Consider the following 6109-nt stretch of genomic DNA (forward strand, 5'->3'; position numbering starts at 1 on the left):
AGCTACAACCCTTCCCCCCCTCACCCCCCCAAAGGAAAGCCAGCTGCTTTTTCTTGATTCCTTGGAAGATAAACCCAATTTCCACTCACCAGCTGGATTTCAGGTTCTACCCCTCATCTTAAAGTTGTCAAGGATATTTAATGGCAGTAATAGGGGGAGAGGGAGCAACTAGAATAGGTGGGATTAGGCAACACTTCTAGCTCTGTATTGAACTGCTTATACTTTTATAAAGCTGAAGCAAAGGAAAGCTGAAGGTCCCTACACCAGGTTTTCCCTGCAGCTTATTTAATGCTTGAATGTGTTTCAGCTGGTGAGTGCAAGGGGAAGTGGGCAAATCATTCTCATCACTTAAAACTAAGAATAAATTTTGGTATCCTTTTCCTCTCAATGAGTTTCCTGTTAGTGTTGAGGAGTAATGGCAGATCTGCCTACAAAGCTGTTTTATTTGTTCACCAGAAAAGTTGATGGGTGGGTGGGCCAAGCCAGCCAAATTAGTGGGAGTAGTGAAGGGTGAAGGTGGAGCTGATTAGGCCGTGTTTGGTGCTATGTAAGGGTAGCTGGTGTCAGAGTAAGAGAGGCTTCTGAGTTTAGAGAAGTCAGCTATCCTAGATATAGATGCCTATGCTCAGGGTTTGAACTAAAACTATTTTTGGTGAAGGTTGTCTTAGATGTCATCTTTCTTCCCTTGTCCCTGGGACGTTCTGAACAGGAGTGTTGCAATTACTGGATGTGGTTGAATTTGCTTGCTTTGGCCTTTATTTCATTTGGGCTGCAAAGCAGAGGATACTTACATAGCAAAGGCTAGATCGATTTCTGCCAGTTGCTGACTCCCAAGCTTGCTTGAATTCATATACTATGTGTTGATGCTATAAATAAGAGCAGCTCTGTCCCTTGTGCCGAAAACTCTTTGTCAACCATGCAATACTGATATTTTGTTAGGTATTAATTAAGTTATGGGTATGTATAGGATGCAGTGTGTTGCTAGGAGGGATGGCAGATTATTTCCATGTGACCCAATTTGCAGTAGGTTTGGGTATGACAAACAACGCGTCTGAACAAAAGGCTTGCTCACTGAGTCATCCTGCCAGAAAGAAGGCAAAACTGAGGATGTCCAGGCAGTTGTTTGGCTTGGCTTCTCAGTGAGACCTTTTTGTCCTTACGTCTGTCTAACATGCTGGCGATGGTTTTGTTGTTCTTGTTTTTTCTCACCTTTTTGGTGTGTATTTTCAGCACTGCATTCAAAGGTAAGGCACCAAAAAGAAGTGCCAAGTCTAGGGAGCCAGGGCAAGAAGGAGGGTGCCTGCTGTGTAAATATTCTGGGCAATGACTGGGCATCAGGAAAAAATTTCAATTAAGACAGAATCTGAGGTGAAAGGGGGGAGAAGAGATTCAGGCACGCTCTTTCTCAGTCCTACAGCCAGCTAACATTTGAAGTCTCCATCTCCTAAGGATTATTATAGTACTATTACAGTGTCCTGGGATACTTCATCCCTCTTGGGTTCAAGGTAATGGTAGTTTTCTACGCATGTAACATGAAATGTTAGTCAAGATTGGCTAATTAAAGAGACAGCAGACTCAGAGGATGTGGCTGTCACAAAACACCACAGCGATTATCTCTGAGCTTTGAAAACCAGTTCTTCACAGTCAAACTCCTGGAAGGAGACCACATTTTCTGTTTTCCTTCCCTTCATAAAATCTGCTGGAGAACTGGTGCTCATGTTCAGTGTTACGCTCCTTTCTCTTCAGTGTGTTCTGTTCTTGCTGGAAAGCATTTTATTCAGGCTGAGCATGCTCACTCACTCCTGAAAAAGAGGAAAACTGAGAGATAAGAAAAAGGTGGGGTGGCCTTCGCTCAGAGTATGTTACTTGGATGATGGATGGGCATGAGGTGGTGAAAACTGGGTGCTGCTGGTGTAAGCTAATACACACCTCTTGAAACTACCTAGCTTTTCTGTAGCTGACTGAAATACATATTGCGCTTTGAACTGTAATTGCAGGCACACTTTCTTGGAGCCAGGCACCTGAAACCATAGAAACTGGAGTCAGTGGTGCTTCATTCCCCACATCTAAGACTGATACTGTGCTGCATCTGCATTAAGTAACTTCATGTGGTGAGCCTGTTGGTTCAAATGCTGCTGACACTTGCCTGTCCCTGTCAGAAGATAGTTTTTGCCAGGCCTGAGGCCTTCATGATATTAGTTCTTATGGTGAGTGGGGTATCAGCCAGCCTCCCAAGATCCCTTCCTGCTCTTTTGGTTTACAGCCCCCTGGCAGGAAGGAGGGGGCTTTGGTTCAGTTTGTTGCTTCCAGAGAAGACGCCCTAGGCTTTTCCATATCAGTTGGCCTCTTTCAACATCAGACAAGCAGAATATTACAAGGTTGGTGCAGGTAGAGCAAAAAGTCCAGTTCTTGAATGCTGAACTATAAATGATGTGACAGAAGGGAAAGGGAAAGCAAGAGCTCAGATTACAACTTCTCTTGTACTTGGGGGGCCCTCTTTGGGAACTGGGGAAGGATGCAGCTGAACTCTGTGAGGCTGAGACCTCCCACATGCCTTCTCCCACAACTACTTAAATCTAGTCCTACGGCTTTTATCTTCTTAAACCAGCATCACCCCTAAATTCCCTTTCTCCTGCTTTTGTTCCTAATCTGTATTTTAACACTTGCATTCATATGTAGAGGTGAGGAATAGGGTTCTTCCCACTTCCTGGGCTTTCTTGGCTTTTAGGCTTGTATCCCATTCTTTTCACTAGTGCTTTCCCACTAACTTGAACGCCCTCCCTGCTGGTCGCAGCCTTTCCAGAAGTGATACAAAGTACTCTGTGTGGAGTTTTCCAAAGTATTCTGATTTGTGGAACTCCTAATTTGTTTCCGGTTAAATTGTGGATACCTCTATAGAAAAAAATCCCTGTAAATCATAAAAAGTATAAACTGTGCAACAGTTCTGGTAATGCTGTCTCTGGTATGCTCTGTGCTTATCCTGTGACATAAAAATACAAATTGGGTATTTAGGGTGCTGTCTCCAAACCACATTTTCCTTCCCTTTCTCACTATCCCTCCCCTCTTTGCACATACCTGTTAGGGGGTTTTGGTGCCACAGCAGGCAGCCAAATGTTAACAAGCTCTGGCTTACAACAGTCCTGCCACCAGGGGTTAACTGAATGTAGTGGTTCAGGTCAAATCCATTGTACATCTGGTCTGCGCATACTTTTTGAAATACTGATATTTTTTGTTTGTTTTCTCAATACTGACCGAAGGATGGTAAGTGTTAGCCTTATATAAACTAGAGTTTATAAGAGAACTGAGATACATGGAGCTCGCTAGTTTTCAGGAGGGAGACTAATCCAGGATAATTCTTACTATTAGGAGATGATTAGTCATACTTGTTTTTAAACTATATAATGGTAATAGATTTCCATTTACCATCCTAGGTGGCCCAGGACTTCCTGCTGCTGCCTAACCATCAGGTTTTGGTTGTTTTTTTTTTTAAAGAGAAAAGAAGGAACAAAATACTTGATCCATGATGGTTATAGTAGGGCTAGACATGTTATCCCAGCTGGTGTGGCACGCACACCCAGGAATGACAAGAAATTCAGCTCAGTTCAGCTGCAGATGAATGCTTGTAACTTTCCATGGAAACGACTGGATTGATGCTCTACCTTTGGCTACAGGTAATTGCTTTGCCTCATGCAATTATTAAAAGTAGATTAAAAAATTAAAAAGTAGATTTTACAAGGAATAGGGAAAACCATCAGTACATCATCCACATTTGTGGTCTGTTCATTTAAGAGTGATTATGATTCTTTTTACTTTTAGCCTAGCCTCTCTCTTGCTTTCTACCCAGCTGATCAGTACGGCATAGGAAGGGAAAATGAAAGTACACTTTCAGGACATTACCGAGTTCTGCTCATTTTTACAACATGCTATCTAGTATAAGCCCTATTGGAATAGCAGTGGAAAAGCAGAATAATTCAAGGACTCTAAAATTCACATTTTCTTCCAGCCTGATATCGTGAGGGACTACTAACACACAGGCAGACCTCTGGAATAGATGTAGCTCAGTAAATGACAAACACATTCTCGTTGGCTCAGAATATATGAAGGCAGTTTTCTTGTGCTCTCTTTTCAATATTTTTTTTATTCTACACGAAGTGGTACACTTTTGAAAGGTGAAAAGTGGCAAGGTAGTGGACAGTTTTTCTAATAAAGGTTTATGAACTTCCCACCGATCCATTACTTGAGAAGTGCTATCGTGCTGCTATGCTTAATGAAAGATCAGTCAAGTAAATTGTTCCTGGGATTCAACTTAATTACATGCAAGAGATGGAAACTTTTTTATAAAGGACTAATAAAATACCAGTACCAGATGGCTTTAATGAAGTCAGTAAGGTGGTAGTTTTAAACTGAAACCTGCTTGCTTAATATAGTAGAAAAGAGTAAATTTGAGCAAAATGCTTTATAAGCAGCATGTCACTTCTCCACTGCAAGGCAAGAGGCACGTTTTTTTAAGCTGCATTAGCGAGAACTGTTAAGTTCATTGTCAGTGTTTTATCCTCTAAGCCTCAGACTGAAGGGCCTATAGCTAGAGGAGATACTGAAAAATTCTTTTAGTCTGAAGCTCAGCATGTGATGACTACAGTGATTTTTCTTAATGCTTGCAAAGCCACTTATCGAGATATGTAATTGAAATCAGGACGTGCCTTGGAATGACATGGCTGTGACTGATATTAAATTTTGAAACATTAAATAAGGTCTAGAACTTTAAGTGTCTTTACTTTAATGTTGACCCATTTTATAATCATTTGGATGTTTTCCCATTATAAAATACCTGTTTTGGATTCATTGTTATGCTGAGAATAACTTGCTTTCCTCACCAGTCCTGCAGATTTTTTCTGTGGTACTGTAAAATCAATGAGAGTATTCCATTTGTGTTTACAAATACTGCAAACTGGTAGATTGTTCAAGGCACTTGTGCATATTTCCATTAAAAAATAATTATGAAAAAGCATTTTTTAAAAAGTGCATATTTTCATTAACAGCATCCTGCCGGATTACTGACCTGAGGGGGAACAGTTTTTGCTCCGCAGGTGCTTTTGGGGGCCAGGGAGGGCAGTGGGCTATCAGGTGGGGCTTCCTGATAGAGAATAGCCAGAAATGGTCCAAGCAGGCTGCTTCTGAGCTGTGAACAGGGGACCCCCCCAACACACACACTTTGATGTCAGGCAGATATTTGATCAATACTGCTTTCCACTTAAAACAGGAAATTAGTTGTACTCTGGAGAGGACCCAGGTTGATTCAGTATTTGACAGGCCAGCACCTGACTTGCATCGGAAGGGCAGAGCCACTCTCACTGCTGCCTGGCATTCTGCTGCTGGCTTGGCTTGGTGTGATGCCTTTCGGTCTATTTGCCTCTGCAAAAATCAATGGACTTAGTTCTGTCAGGAGCCCTAAAGAACACCGAGCCTCGTGCTTATTTCTCACGGTATCTTTCACAGATGACCTAAGAATTAGAAGAGGATCCTTTGATCTCCCTACTGCAGACTTGTCCCACCAGTCCTGCAGACTGACTGATTGGGGATGGGGGTGGGGGAAGGCTTGCCACAAATGGGAAGAACAAACCCCAGTTTTCTACAACTTCTGCCTTGAAACGAAAGATTTTTGTGTCAAGTTTTTTCTGCCATTTGTCAGGTGTATTGAGATATTTCATATCACTTTTCCCCAGTTGGCGTCCTGGCTTTAGATTTCTTCTCTGTGGTAAGAGCTGCCCAGTAGACCATTAGACTGGAGACCAAGGAGGTAACATAGCATTTCTCATACAAAGAGCTTTGTGTGAGGAAGAGTGTAGCCAAACAACCTAAAGAAAAGGCAGGGCTAAATCTATGCCCAAGTGATGAAGGGCATAGAAATCAGGATATCCTGGTGAATTGGATAACACAGGGATGCCTGTCGCTCTGCTCCTGTTCTGGACACTTCTTTGCTCTAAAGCTACGTGTTATTTAGGATAAACAGCATTAGAGTAGTTAGCAATTGCCTTATAGCTTTTGTCACGGAAGATCCTGATGGTGTCTCTTGGTTTGCATGTTGAGTGTGAGGTGTTTGGGTCTGGCT

This window comes from Phalacrocorax aristotelis, chromosome 7 (genome assembly GCF_949628215.1).
Source record: "Phalacrocorax aristotelis chromosome 7, bGulAri2.1, whole genome shotgun sequence".
Taxonomy (NCBI): domain Eukaryota; kingdom Metazoa; phylum Chordata; class Aves; order Suliformes; family Phalacrocoracidae; genus Phalacrocorax; species Phalacrocorax aristotelis.